The sequence below is a fragment of the Gymnoscopelus braueri genome (assembly GCF_963280865.1).
Source record: "Gymnoscopelus braueri genome assembly, chromosome: 16".
Classification (NCBI taxonomy): domain Eukaryota; kingdom Metazoa; phylum Chordata; class Actinopteri; order Myctophiformes; family Myctophidae; genus Gymnoscopelus; species Gymnoscopelus braueri.
In genome coordinates, this window is record NC_137616.1 from 14,704,331 (window position 1) to 14,718,327 (window position 13,997).

The following is a 13,997-nucleotide window of genomic DNA, read 5'->3' on the forward strand; positions in this document are numbered from 1 at the left end:
TTTTTGAATTTGTTATGATTTTTTGAAAGATAACATTGAAATGGATGGGATTCTGTAATATTTCAATAATTTATTATTAATAATTGCTGCTGTAAAACATATTGATAATCATCCCTGGTGTGCAAGAGACCATGGGGCACATGAATATTTAGTCCTTGGGTGATAACTATGTTTTTTTAATTTTTTTATATTTTTTGAAAGATAACATTGAAATGGATGGGATTCTGTAATATTTCAATAATTTATTATTAATAATTGCTGCTGTAAAACATATTGATAATCATCCCTGGTGTGCAAGAGACCATGGGAAATAAAACTATTTAGTCCTTGGGTGATAACTATGTTTTTAGAATTTTTTATGATTTTTTGAAAGATAACATTGAAATGGATGGGATTCTGTAATATTTCAATAATTTATTATTAATAATTGCTGCTGTAAAACATATTGATAATCATCCCTGGTGTGCAGGAGACCAAGGGAAATAAAACTATTTAGTCCTTGGGTGATAACTATGTTTTTTGAATTTGTTATGATTTTTTGAAAGATAACATTGAAATGGATGGGATTCTGTAATATTTCAATAATTTATTATTAATAATTGCTGCTGTAAAACATATTGATAATGATCCCTGGTGTGCAAGAGACCATGGGGCACATTAATATTTAGTCCTTGGGTGATAACTATGTTTTTTGAATTTTTTAATATTTTTTGAAAGATAACATTGAAATGGATGGGATTCTGTAATATTTCAATAATTTATTATTAATAATTGCTGCTGTAAAACATATTGATAATCATCCCTGGTGTGCAAGAGACCATGGGAAATAAAACTATTTAGTCCTTGGGTGATAACTATGTTTTTAGAATTTTTTATGATTTTTTGAAAGATAACATTGAAATGGATGGGATTCTGTAATATTTCAATAATTTATTATTAATAATTGCTGCTGTAAAACATATTGATAATCATCCCTGGTGTGCAGGAGACCAAGGGAAATAAAACTATTTAGTCCTTGGGTGATAACTATGTTTTTTGAATTTTCTATGATTTTTTGAAAGATAACATTGAAATGTATGGGATTCTGTAATATTTCAATCATTTATTATTAATAATTGCTGCTGTAAAACATATTGATAATCATCTCTGGTGTGCAGGAGACCATGGGAAATAAATCTATTTAGTCCTTGGGTGATAACTATGTTATTAGATTTTTTTATGATTTTTTGAAAGATAACATTGAAATGGATGGGATTCTGTAATATTTCAATAATTTATTATTAATAATTGCTGCTGTAAAACATATTGATAATCATCCCTGGTGTGCAAGAGACCATGGGAAATAAAACTATTTAGTCCTTGGGTGATAACTATGTTTTTTGAATTTTTTATGATTTTTTGAAAGATAACATGGAAATGGATGGGATTCTGTAATATTTCAATAATTTATTATTAATAATTGCTGCTGTAAAACATATTGATAATGATCCCTGGTGTGCAAGAGACCATGGGGCACATTAATATTTAGTCCTTGGGTGATAACTATGTTTTTTGAATTTTTTAATATTTTTTGAAAGATAACATTGAAATGGATGGGATTCTGTAATATTTCAATCATTTATTATTAATAATTGCTGCTGTAAAACATATTGATAATCATCCCTGGTGTGCAGGAGACCAAGGGAAATAAAACTATTTAGTCCTTGGGTGATAACTATGTTTTTTGAATTTTTTATGATTTTTTGAAAGATAACATGGAAATGTATGGGATTCTGTAATATTTCAATAATTTATTATTAATAATTGCTGCTGTAAAACATATTGATAATGATCCCTGGTGTGCAAGAGACCATGGGGCACATTAATATTTAGTCCTTGGGTGATAACTATGTTTTTTGAATTTTTTAATATTTTTTGAAAGATAACATTGAAATGGATGGGATTCTGTAATATTTCAATCATTTATTATTAATAATTGCTGCTGTAAAACATATTGATAATCATCCCTGGTGTGCAGGAGACCATGGGAAATAAATCTATTTAGTCCTTGGGTGATAACTATGTTATTAGAATTTTTTATGATTTTTGGAAAGATAACATTGAAATGGATGGGATTCTGTAATATTTCAATAATTTATTATTAATAATTGCTGCTGTAAAACATATTGATAATGATCCCTGGTGTGCAAGAGACCATGGGGCACATTAATATTTAGTCCTTGGGTGATAACTATGTTTTTTGATTTTTTTATGATTTTTCGAAAAATAACATTGAAATGAATGGGATTCTGTAATATTTCAATAATTTATTATTAATAATTGCTGCTGTAAAACATATTGATAATCATCCCTGGTGTGCAGAAGACCATGGGAAATAAAACTATTTAGTCCTTGGGTGATAACTATGTTTTTTTAATTCTTTATGATTTTTTGAAAGATAACATTGAAATGGAAGGGATTCTGTAATATTTCAATAATTTATTATTAATAATTGCTGCTGTAAAACATATTGATAATGATCCCTGGTGTGCAAGAGACCATGGGGCACATTAATATTTAGTCCTTGGGTGATAACTATGTATTTTTAAATTTTTAATATTTTTTGAAAGATAACATTGAAATGGATGGGATTCTGTAATATTTCAATAATTTATTATTAATAATTGCTGCTGTAAAACATATTGATAATCATCCCTGGTGTGCAGAAGACCATGGGAAATAAAACTATTTAGTCCTTGGGTGATAACTATGTTTTTTGAATTTTTTATGATTTTTTGAAAGATAACATTGAAATGGAAGGGATTCTGTAATATTTCAATAATTTATTATTAATAATTGCTGCTGTAAAACATATTGATAATGATCCCTGGTGTGCAAGAGACCATGGGGCACATTAATATTTAGTCCTTGGGTGATAACTATGTTTTTTTTAATTTTTTTATATTTTTTGAAAGATAACATTGAAATGGATGGGATTCTGTAATATTTCAATAATTTATTATTAATAATTGCTGCTGTAAAACATATTGATAATCATCCCTGGTGTGCAAGAGACCATGGGAAATAAAACTATTTAGTCCTTGGGTGATAACTATGTTTTTTGATTTTTTTATGATTTTTTGAAAGATAACATTTAAATGGATGGGATTCTGTAATATTTCAATAATTTATTATTAATAATTGCTGCTGTAAAACATATTGATAATCATCCCTGGTGTGCAGAAGACCATGGGAAATAAAACTATTTAGTCCTTGGGTGATAACTATGTTTTTTGAATTTTTTATGATTTTTTGAAAGATAACATTGAAATGGATGGGATTCTGTAATATTTCAATAATTTATTATTAATAATTGCTGCTGTAAAACATATTGATAATCATCCCTGGTGTGCAGGAGACCAAGGGAAATAAAACTATTTAGTCCTTGGGTGATAACTATGTTTTTTGAATTTTTTATGATTTTTTGAAAGATAACATGGAAATGTATGGGATTCTGTAATATTTCAATAATTTATTATTAATAATTGCTGCTGTAAAACATATTGATAATGATCCCTGGTGTGCAAGAGACCATGGGGCACATTAATATTTAGTCCTTGGGTGATAACTATGTTTTTTGAATTTTTTAATATTTTTTGAAAGATAACATTGAAATGGATGGGATTCTGTAATATTTCAATCATTTATTATTAATAATTGCTGCTGTAAAACATATTGATAATCATCCCTGGTGTGCAGGAGACCATGGGAAATAAATCTATTTAGTCCTTGGGTGATAACTATGTTATTAGAATTTTTTATGATTTTTGGAAAGATAACATTGAAATGGATGGGATTCTGTAATATTTCAATAATTTATTATTAATAATTGCTGCTGTAAAACATATTGATAATGATCCCTGGTGTGCAAGAGACCATGGGGCACATTAATATTTAGTCCTTGGGTGATAACTATGTTTTTTGATTTTTTTATGATTTTTCGAAAAATAACATTGAAATGAATGGGATTCTGTAATATTTCAATAATTTATTATTAATAATTGCTGCTGTAAAACATATTGATAATCATCCCTGGTGTGCAGAAGACCATGGGAAATAAAACTATTTAGTCCTTGGGTGATAACTATGTTTTTTTAATTCTTTATGATTTTTTGAAAGATAACATTGAAATGGAAGGGATTCTGTAATATTTCAATAATTTATTATTAATAATTGCTGCTGTAAAACATATTGATAATGATCCCTGGTGTGCAAGAGACCATGGGGCACATTAATATTTAGTCCTTGGGTGATAACTATGTATTTTTAAATTTTTAATATTTTTTGAAAGATAACATTGAAATGGATGGGATTCTGTAATATTTCAATAATTTATTATTAATAATTGCTGCTGTAAAACATATTGATAATCATCCCTGGTGTGCAGAAGACCATGGGAAATAAAACTATTTAGTCCTTGGGTGATAACTATGTTTTTTGAATTTTTTATGATTTTTTGAAAGATAACATTGAAATGGAAGGGATTCTGTAATATTTCAATAATTTATTATTAATAATTGCTGCTGTAAAACATATTGATAATGATCCCTGGTGTGCAAGAGACCATGGGGCACATTAATATTTAGTCCTTGGGTGATAACTATGTTTTTTTTAATTTTTTTATATTTTTTGAAAGATAACATTGAAATGGATGGGATTCTGTAATATTTCAATAATTTATTATTAATAATTGCTGCTGTAAAACATATTGATAATCATCCCTGGTGTGCAAGAGACCATGGGAAATAAAACTATTTAGTCCTTGGGTGATAACTATGTTTTTTGATTTTTTTATGATTTTTTGAAAGATAACATTTAAATGGATGGGATTCTGTAATATTTCAATAATTTATTATTAATAATTGCTGCTGTAAAACATATTGATAATCATCCCTGGTGTGCAGAAGACCATGGGAAATAAAACTATTTAGTCCTTGGGTGATAACTATGTTTTTTGAATTTTTTATGATTTTTTGAAAGATAACATTGAAATGGATGGGATTCTGTAATATTTCAATAATTTATTATTAATAATTGCTGCTGTAAAACATATTGATAATGATCCCTGGTGTGCAAGAGACCATGGGGCACATTAATATTTAGTCCTTGGGTGATAACTATGTTTTTTGATTTTTTTATGATTTTTCGAAAAATAACATTGAAATGAATGGGATTCTGTAATATTGCAATAATTTATTATTAATAATTGCTGCTGTAAAACATATTGATAATCATCCCTGGTGTGCAGAAGACCATGGGAAATAAAACTATTTAGTCCTTGGGTGATAACTATGTTTTTTGAATTCTTTATGATTTTTTGAAAGATAACATTGAAATGGAAGGGATTCTGTAATATTTCAATAATTTATTATTAATAATTGCTGCTGTAAAACATATTGATAATGATCCCTGGTGTGCAAGAGACCATGGGGCACATTAATATTTAGTCCTTGGGTGATAACTATGTATTTTTAAATTTTTAATATTTTTTGAAAGATAACATTGAAATGGATGGGATTCTGTAATATTTCAATAATTTATTATTAATAATTGCTGCTGTAAAACATATTGATAATCATCCCTGGTGTGCAAGAGACCATGGGAAATAAAACTATTTAGTCCTTGGGTGATAACTATGTTTTTTGAATTTTTTATGATTTTTTGAAAGATAACATGGAAATGGATGGGATTCTGTAATATTTCAATAATTTATTATTAATAATTGCTGCTGTAAAACATATTGATAATGATCCCTGGTGTGCAAGAGACCATGGGGCACATTAATATTTAGTCCTTGGGTGATAACTATGTTTTTTGATTTTTTTAATATTTTTTGAAAGATAACATTGAAATGGATGGGATTCTGTAATATTTCAATCATTTATTATTAATAATTGCTGCTGTAAAACATATTGATAATCATCCCTGGTGTGCAGGAGACCAAGGGAAATAAAACTATTTAGTCCTTGGGTGATAACTATGTTTTTTGAATTTTTTATGATTTTTTGAAAGATAACATGGAAATGTATGGGATTCTGTAATATTTCAATAATTTATTATTAATAATTGCTGCTGTAAAACATATTGATAATGATCCCTGGTGTGCAAGAGACCATGGGGCACATTAATATTTAGTCCTTGGGTGATAACTATGTTTTTTGAATTTTTTAATATTTTTTGAAAGATAACATTGAAATGGATGGGATTCTGTAATATTTCAATCATTTATTATTAATAATTGCTGCTGTAAAACATATTGATAATCATCCCTGGTGTGCAGGAGACCATGGGAAATAAATCTATTTAGTCCTTGGGTGATAACTATGTTATTAGAATTTTTTATGATTTTTGGAAAGATAACATTGAAATGGATGGGATTCTGTAATATTTCAATAATTTATTATTAATAATTGCTGCTGTAAAACATATTGATAATGATCCCTGGTGTGCAAGAGACCATGGGGCACATTAATATTTAGTCCTTGGGTGATAACTATGTTTTTTGATTTTTTTTATGATTTTTCGAAAAATAACATTGAAATGAATGGGATTCTGTAATATTTCAATAATTTATTATTAATAATTGCTGCTGTAAAACATATTGATAATCATCCCTGGTGTGCAGAAGACCATGGGAAATAAAACTATTTAGTCCTTGGGTGATAACTATGTTTTTTTAATTCTTTATGATTTTTTGAAAGATAACATTGAAATGGAAGGGATTCTGTAATATTTCAATAATTTATTATTAATAATTGCTGCTGTAAAACATATTGATAATGATCCCTGGTGTGCAAGAGACCATGGGGCACATTAATATTTAGTCCTTGGGTGATAACTATGTATTTTTAAATTTTTAATATTTTTTGAAAGATAACATTGAAATGGATGGGATTCTGTAATATTTCAATAATTTATTATTAATAATTGCTGCTGTAAAACATATTGATAATCATCCCTGGTGTGCAGAAGACCATGGGAAATAAAACTATTTAGTCCTTGGGTGATAACTATGTTTTTTGAATTTTTTATGATTTTTTGAAAGATAACATTGAAATGGAAGGGATTCTGTAATATTTCAATAATTTATTATTAATAATTGCTGCTGTAAAACATATTGATAATGATCCCTGGTGTGCAAGAGACCATGGGGCACATTAATATTTAGTCCTTGGGTGATAACTATGTTTTTTTTAATTTTTTTATATTTTTTGAAAGATAACATTGAAATGGATGGGATTCTGTAATATTTCAATAATTTATTATTAATAATTGCTGCTGTAAAACATATTGATAATCATCCCTGGTGTGCAAGAGACCATGGGAAATAAAACTATTTAGTCCTTGGGTGATAACTATGTTTTTTGATTTTTTTATGATTTTTTGAAAGATAACATTTAAATGGATGGGATTCTGTAATATTTCAATAATTTATTATTAATAATTGCTGCTGTAAAACATATTGATAATCATCCCTGGTGTGCAGAAGACCATGGGAAATAAAACTATTTAGTCCTTGGGTGATAACTATGTTTTTTGAATTTTTTATGATTTTTTGAAAGATAACATTGAAATGGAAGGGATTCTGTAATATTTCAATAATTTATTATTAATAATTGCTGCTGTAAAACATATTGATAATGATCCCTGGTGTGCAAGAGACCATGGGGCACATTAATATTTAGTCCTTGGGTGATAACTATGTTTTTTGATTTTTTTATGATTTTTCGAAAAATAACATTGAAATGAATGGGATTCTGTAATATTGCAATAATTTATTATTAATAATTGCTGCTGTAAAACATATTGATAATCATCCCTGGTGTGCAGAAGACCATGGGAAATAAAACTATTTAGTCCTTGGGTGATAACTATGTTTTTTGAATTCTTTATGATTTTTTGAAAGATAACATTGAAATGGAAGGGATTCTGTAATATTTCAATAATTTATTATTAATAATTGCTGCTGTAAAACATATTGATAATGATCCCTGGTGTGCAAGAGACCATGGGGCACATTAATATTTAGTCCTTGGGTGATAACTATGTATTTTTAAATTTTTAATATTTTTTGAAAGATAACATTGAAATGGATGGGATTCTGTAATATTTCAATAATTTATTATTAATAATTGCTGCTGTAAAACATATTGATAATCATCCCTGGTGTGCAAGAGACCATGGGAAATAAAACTATTTAGTCCTTGGGTGATAACTATGTTTTTAGATTTTTTTTATGATTTTTTGAAAGATAACATTGAAATGGATGGGATTCTGTAATATTTCAATAATTTATTATTAATAATTGCTGCTGTAAAACATATTGATAATCATCCCTGGTGTGCAGAAGACCATGGGAAATAAAACTATTTAGTCCTTGGTTGATAACTATGTTTTTTGAATTTTTTATGATTTTTTGAAAGATAACATTGAAATGGAAGGGATTCTGTAATATTTCAATAATTTATTATTAATAATTGCTGCTGTAAAACATATTGATAATGATCCCTGGTGTGCAAGAGACCATGGGGCACATTAATATTTAGTCCTTGGGTGATAACTATGTTTTTTTTTAATTTTTTATATTTTTTGAAAGATAACATTGAAATGGATGGGATTCTGTAATATTTCAATAATTTATTATTAATAATTGCTGCTGTAAAACATATTGATAATCATCCCTGGTGTGCAAGAGACCATGGGAAATAAAACTATTTAGTCCTTGGGTGATAACTATGTTTTTTGATTTTTTTATGATTTTTTGAAAGATAACATTTAAATGGATGGGATTCTGTAATATTTCAATAATTTATTATTAATAATTGCTGCTGTAAAACATATTGATAATCATCCCTGGTGTGCAGAAGACCATGGGAAATAAAACTATTTAGTCCTTGGGTGATAACTATGTTTTTTGAATTTTTTATGATTTTTTGAAAGATAACATTGAAATGGAAGGGATTCTGTAATATTTCAATAATTTATTATTAATAATTGCTGCTGTAAAACATATTGAGAATGATCTCTGGTGTGCAAGAGACCATGGGGCACATTAATATGTAGTCCTTGGGTGACAACTATGTTTTTTGATTTTTTTATGATTTTTCGAAAAATAACATTGAAATGAATGGGATTCTGTAATATTTCAATAATTTATTATTAATAATTGCTGCTGTAAAACATATTGATAATCATCCCTGGTGTGCAGGAGACCATGGGAAATAATACTATTTAGTCCTTGGGTGATAACTATGTTTTTTGATTTTTTTATGATTTTTTTAAAGATAACATGGAAATGGATGGGATTCTGTAATATTTCAATAATTTATTATTAATAATTGCTGCTGTAAAACATATTGATAATCATCCCTGGTGTGCAGGAGACCATGGGAAATAAAACTATTTAGTCCTTGGGTGATAACTATGTTTTTAGATTTTTTTATGATTTTTTTAAAGATAACATGGAAATGGATGGGATTCTGTAATATTTCAATAATTTATTATTAATAATTGCTGCTGTAAAACATATTGATAATCATCCCTGGTGTGCAGGAGACCATGGGAAATAATACTATTTAGTCCTTGGGTGATAACTATTTTTTTAGAATTTTTTATGATTTTTTGAAAGATAACATGGAAATGGATGGGATTCTGTAATATTTCAATACTTTATTATTAATAATTGCTGCTGTAAAACATATTGATAATCATCCCTGGTGTGCAAGAGACCATGGGGCACATTAATATTTAGTCCTTGGGTGATAACTATGTTTTTTGAATTTTTTATGATTTTTCGAAAAATAACATTGAAATGGATGGGATTCTGTAATATTTCAATAATTTATTATTAATAATTGCTGCTGTAAAACATATTGATACTCATCCCTGGTGTGCAGGAGACCATGGGGCACATTAATATTTAGTCCTTGGGTGACAGCTATGTTTTTTGAATTTCTTATTATTTTTCGAAAGATTACATGGAAATGGATGGGATTCTGTAATATTTTAATAATGTATTATTAATAATTGGTACAGTAAAACATATTGGTAATAATCACATATTGTAAAGGACACACATGGGCACAATAACATTTAGTTGCTGGGTGATAACTCTGTTTTTAGATTTTTTTTATGATTTTCCCAAAAGATTCATTGAACTGTATGGGATTCTGTAATATTTCAATATTTTATTATTAATAATTTGTCCAGTAAAACATTTTGGTAATCATCACAGACGAGAACATTAGACACAAACAATGTTTTTAGATTGTTTTATTACATTTTTACATGTATATATTGAAGTGACTGGGATTTACGATTTCATTGAACGCACCATCAGTTCGCCTAACGTACAAGGCCACGTAGCTGCGCAGGAATATTTGAAGCGCGGCTAGTGCGACTGTCTCTCTCTGAAGTGCGGCCAGCGTCACCGCAGTCCTATAAGTACCATTTTGAGGTACTTTTGAATATATTGGAGTATTTCGATTTTTCAGTACTTTTACTTCTCCACTACATCTCAAGAGGCAAATATTGTACTTTTACTCCACTACAATTATTTGAAAACTGCCGTTACCAGTTACTTTGTAGATTTTGATTGTTATTACAAAACATACATTAACCACATTCAGCCCTATATACAGTACATTTCTGCCATTTGAAAATAGCCGATCTACAAGCTCATTGTGAGCTTGTAGATCTGCTATTTTCAAAAGATATGTAGACATTTTATACATTTGAACACTTGTGAAACGGGATATACATTTTTGATACCAATACTTTTGTAATTTAATTCCAGACTTTTACTTAACAGAGTATTTTTACATTGCAGTATTGATACTTTTACTGAAGTAAAAACATTGAGTACTTTTTCCACCACTGAGCATAAACACCAGTGGTGGAAAAAGTACTCAAATGTTTTACTTAAGTAAAAGTATCAATACTGCAATGTAGAAGTACTCTGTTACAAGTAAAAGTCCGGAATTCAAAATTTACTTGAGTAAAAGTACGAAATGATTGGTATCAAAATGTACTTAAAGTACCAAAAGTAAAAGTACTAAATGTTTGAAAATAGCAGATCTATACGACGTCGTCGCAAAACGCTGATAGGATGGATTACTGACAATGAATTACGAAATGGTAGAATCCCCCCCACCCCCTCTAAATTCAATAAATCTAAGATATGATTGCTATTAACTACCTGTGACATCATCAGCAGAGATTCTAAGGCAGTTCTACTCTGTTACAGTAAAGGGGTTTCAGGGGAAACCAGTAAAATGAGGAATAATATAATAAAAGACTGTCTTGCTAATACCTCTTATGCAAATGAGCCATGCAGTCGAATGTAAACAAATCGCTAGTGCAGTCTGGATCTGTCATGACCATCATGGATGAACTTCAACCTGGTGTTTGCACTTTCTCCATTTTTGACCCGTTCATTCATCTACATAAACATTCGGATTTCAAATATAACGTTTTTGACCCTGGCGAGGGTGGGAGTTGAAACTGTGACTTCTGCTTGTAAGGCAGCTGATCCAATATTACCCAGTTTTAGCTCAGTCATCACAAGATCATGGGATCGAATCCCAGCACAAGAACTTTGGCATCTGAGCAATCTGGCTCCCACGGGTCTACTATCTTTTTTCGCCTTTATCATAAAGGTTGCTGGGCAATATAGAGGATGAAATGCATAATTTATTAAATAATATAAAGGTAATATCAAATACATTGTAAAAAATGAGAGACATGACGCTTTATTAGCAAGACAGTCTTTTATTATATTATTCCTCATTTTGCTGGTTTCCCCTGAAACCCCTTTACTGTTACAGAGTAGAACTGCCTTAGAATCTCTGCTGGTGATGAGGCCATAGTTGAATGGTTAGAGAGCCTGCCTTGAATTCATGGAGATTTTTTTGTTTTTGACACATTCCTGAGCACAGACTCAGACATATTGGTTGGATGCATGGCGCATATAATAGGCTATCGCATTGTAGATTAGTAGGCAATAATTCCAATATTCACTATACACTCCTCATGTTTAAGCCTAACTGAATTATATATTTATGGACTTGTTATAAATTGTATACATTTTTGGACGACATTTCATTTGTCGGCAATACTTTGCCCGGGGAGACATCAAATTTCTCTTTTGGGTCTTGAGTCTTGGGACTCAAGACCCAAAAGAGAAATTTGATGTCTCCCAGGGAGCCGGGACCCAAGCCTCAAGACTCTTGAGCTAAAAAGTTTGTGAACCACTGCCATTTAGAACTAGCCTGGTATCCAGCCTGCTTCGCTACGTTCGGCTGACTTTTTTTTCTCTCTTCGCTTCTCAGTCTGGAAAGCCTCCTATCTCCAAGGGAGGCGGGACATGCCAAAAGCTTCGAAACCTAACGTGGCTTCTGATTGGTCTGTGGTGCGGGGCGGGACCAAAAAAACAGTGTGATCGTTGTGATTCGTCATTCGTTTGAACAACATCCAATCAGCAACGACGTTGCCCAACGTAACATACGACGTTGCCCAACGTAACATATGTAGTTCCAGTGTAGTTCTGCAAAACCTTCCAATGGGAGGCTTTCCAGACTGAGAAGCGAAGAGAGAAAAAAAAGTCAGCCGAACGTAGCGAAGCAGGCTGGATACCAGGCTAATTTAGAACAGTGGTTTTCAACCTTTTTCATGCCAAGGACCCCTAAATTGATATACATTTGAAAATGTTTTGTGCCAGGGACCCCCAGAAGCAAAGATTTGAGTTACAAATTTATATATATTTCAAAGATATGCACACATTTTCAAGATTTTTCAAAAATAGCAGATCTACAAGCTCATAGCGCGGCACTCGGTGCCGCGCTATGAGCTTGTAGATCTGCTATTTTTGAATAGCCAAAGCTAAGTGGTTAAAAATTATTGTGACTCTATCAGTGCCAGTGGCGTACCCACCTTAGAGGCAGGAACTAAAATCTCGCCTCCCCTAGAAAATGAAGTAAAAGACTGACTGAAAAACAGGCAGTGAAAAAAATCCAAACAGAATAGTGGCCGTCGGACCATTAGCCCGCCTCCTCGTCCATTCACGCGGGCAGGCAGCTAATCACCACCGTATCCATTCAGCAGAGTGACCCTCGCCTATATAGTGATGCAAATGTATGCCTTTGTCTTCATGGGGTACCAGGAGTGCCAGGGGTGGGGGTCTGGGCCATCACCTGTACTCACCTAGCATAAAAGGGGCTCTGAGAGCAGCTTGAGCCATTCATTACTAAACTACAACATGAAGAGACCACCGCTGAAGAATTGATTGATTGATTATACTTGCATATTGTTTTTATTAACGTTTTTCGTTTTTTTTTTGTCAGAGTGTGTAGTGTTGTTGTTAACTTGTTTCCCCCGAGATTTTTCCCCCGAGTACCCCCCTCGCCTGCCCTAAATGTAATTCCTGGGAACTGTTCCATGAGCTGCTGCAGTGCTGCTGTTCAGCCACAGAGAAGAACGCCGCTCTGGTTTTGGGCTCCATGATTGGTCAAGTTCAAGGATTCTGCTATCGACTTTCATGGTCTTTTATAGGAATACGTGAAGCCTGGCTTTACCATCCTGGCTTGACAAGGTCTAGCTCGACAAAGTCGCTCCTTTTCAGCCTGGCTTGGCGTTCATGGAACGGAATAAACCAGGCTGTACGGACCAGACTTTGTCAAACCTGGATTTGACTTAAATCCAGGCTTATTTAATTCTCCTTTCTTGTAATAGGCCCCAGATTTGCCAAAACAAGCTTAGGCCAAAAATGAAATCAAGCCACACTCTTGAGGTGCTTCTGGTCTGATCAGTGCAATAATTTGAAATGTGGCATATTAAATAACTATTTGTATATGTTTAACATACTATATTAGCTCAGTGGTACAAAATTAAAAAAGACCTGGGTTCGAATCCGGGGTAGGACATGAAAGTTACAAAGTGCAGCTTTAAACAAACAAAAATAA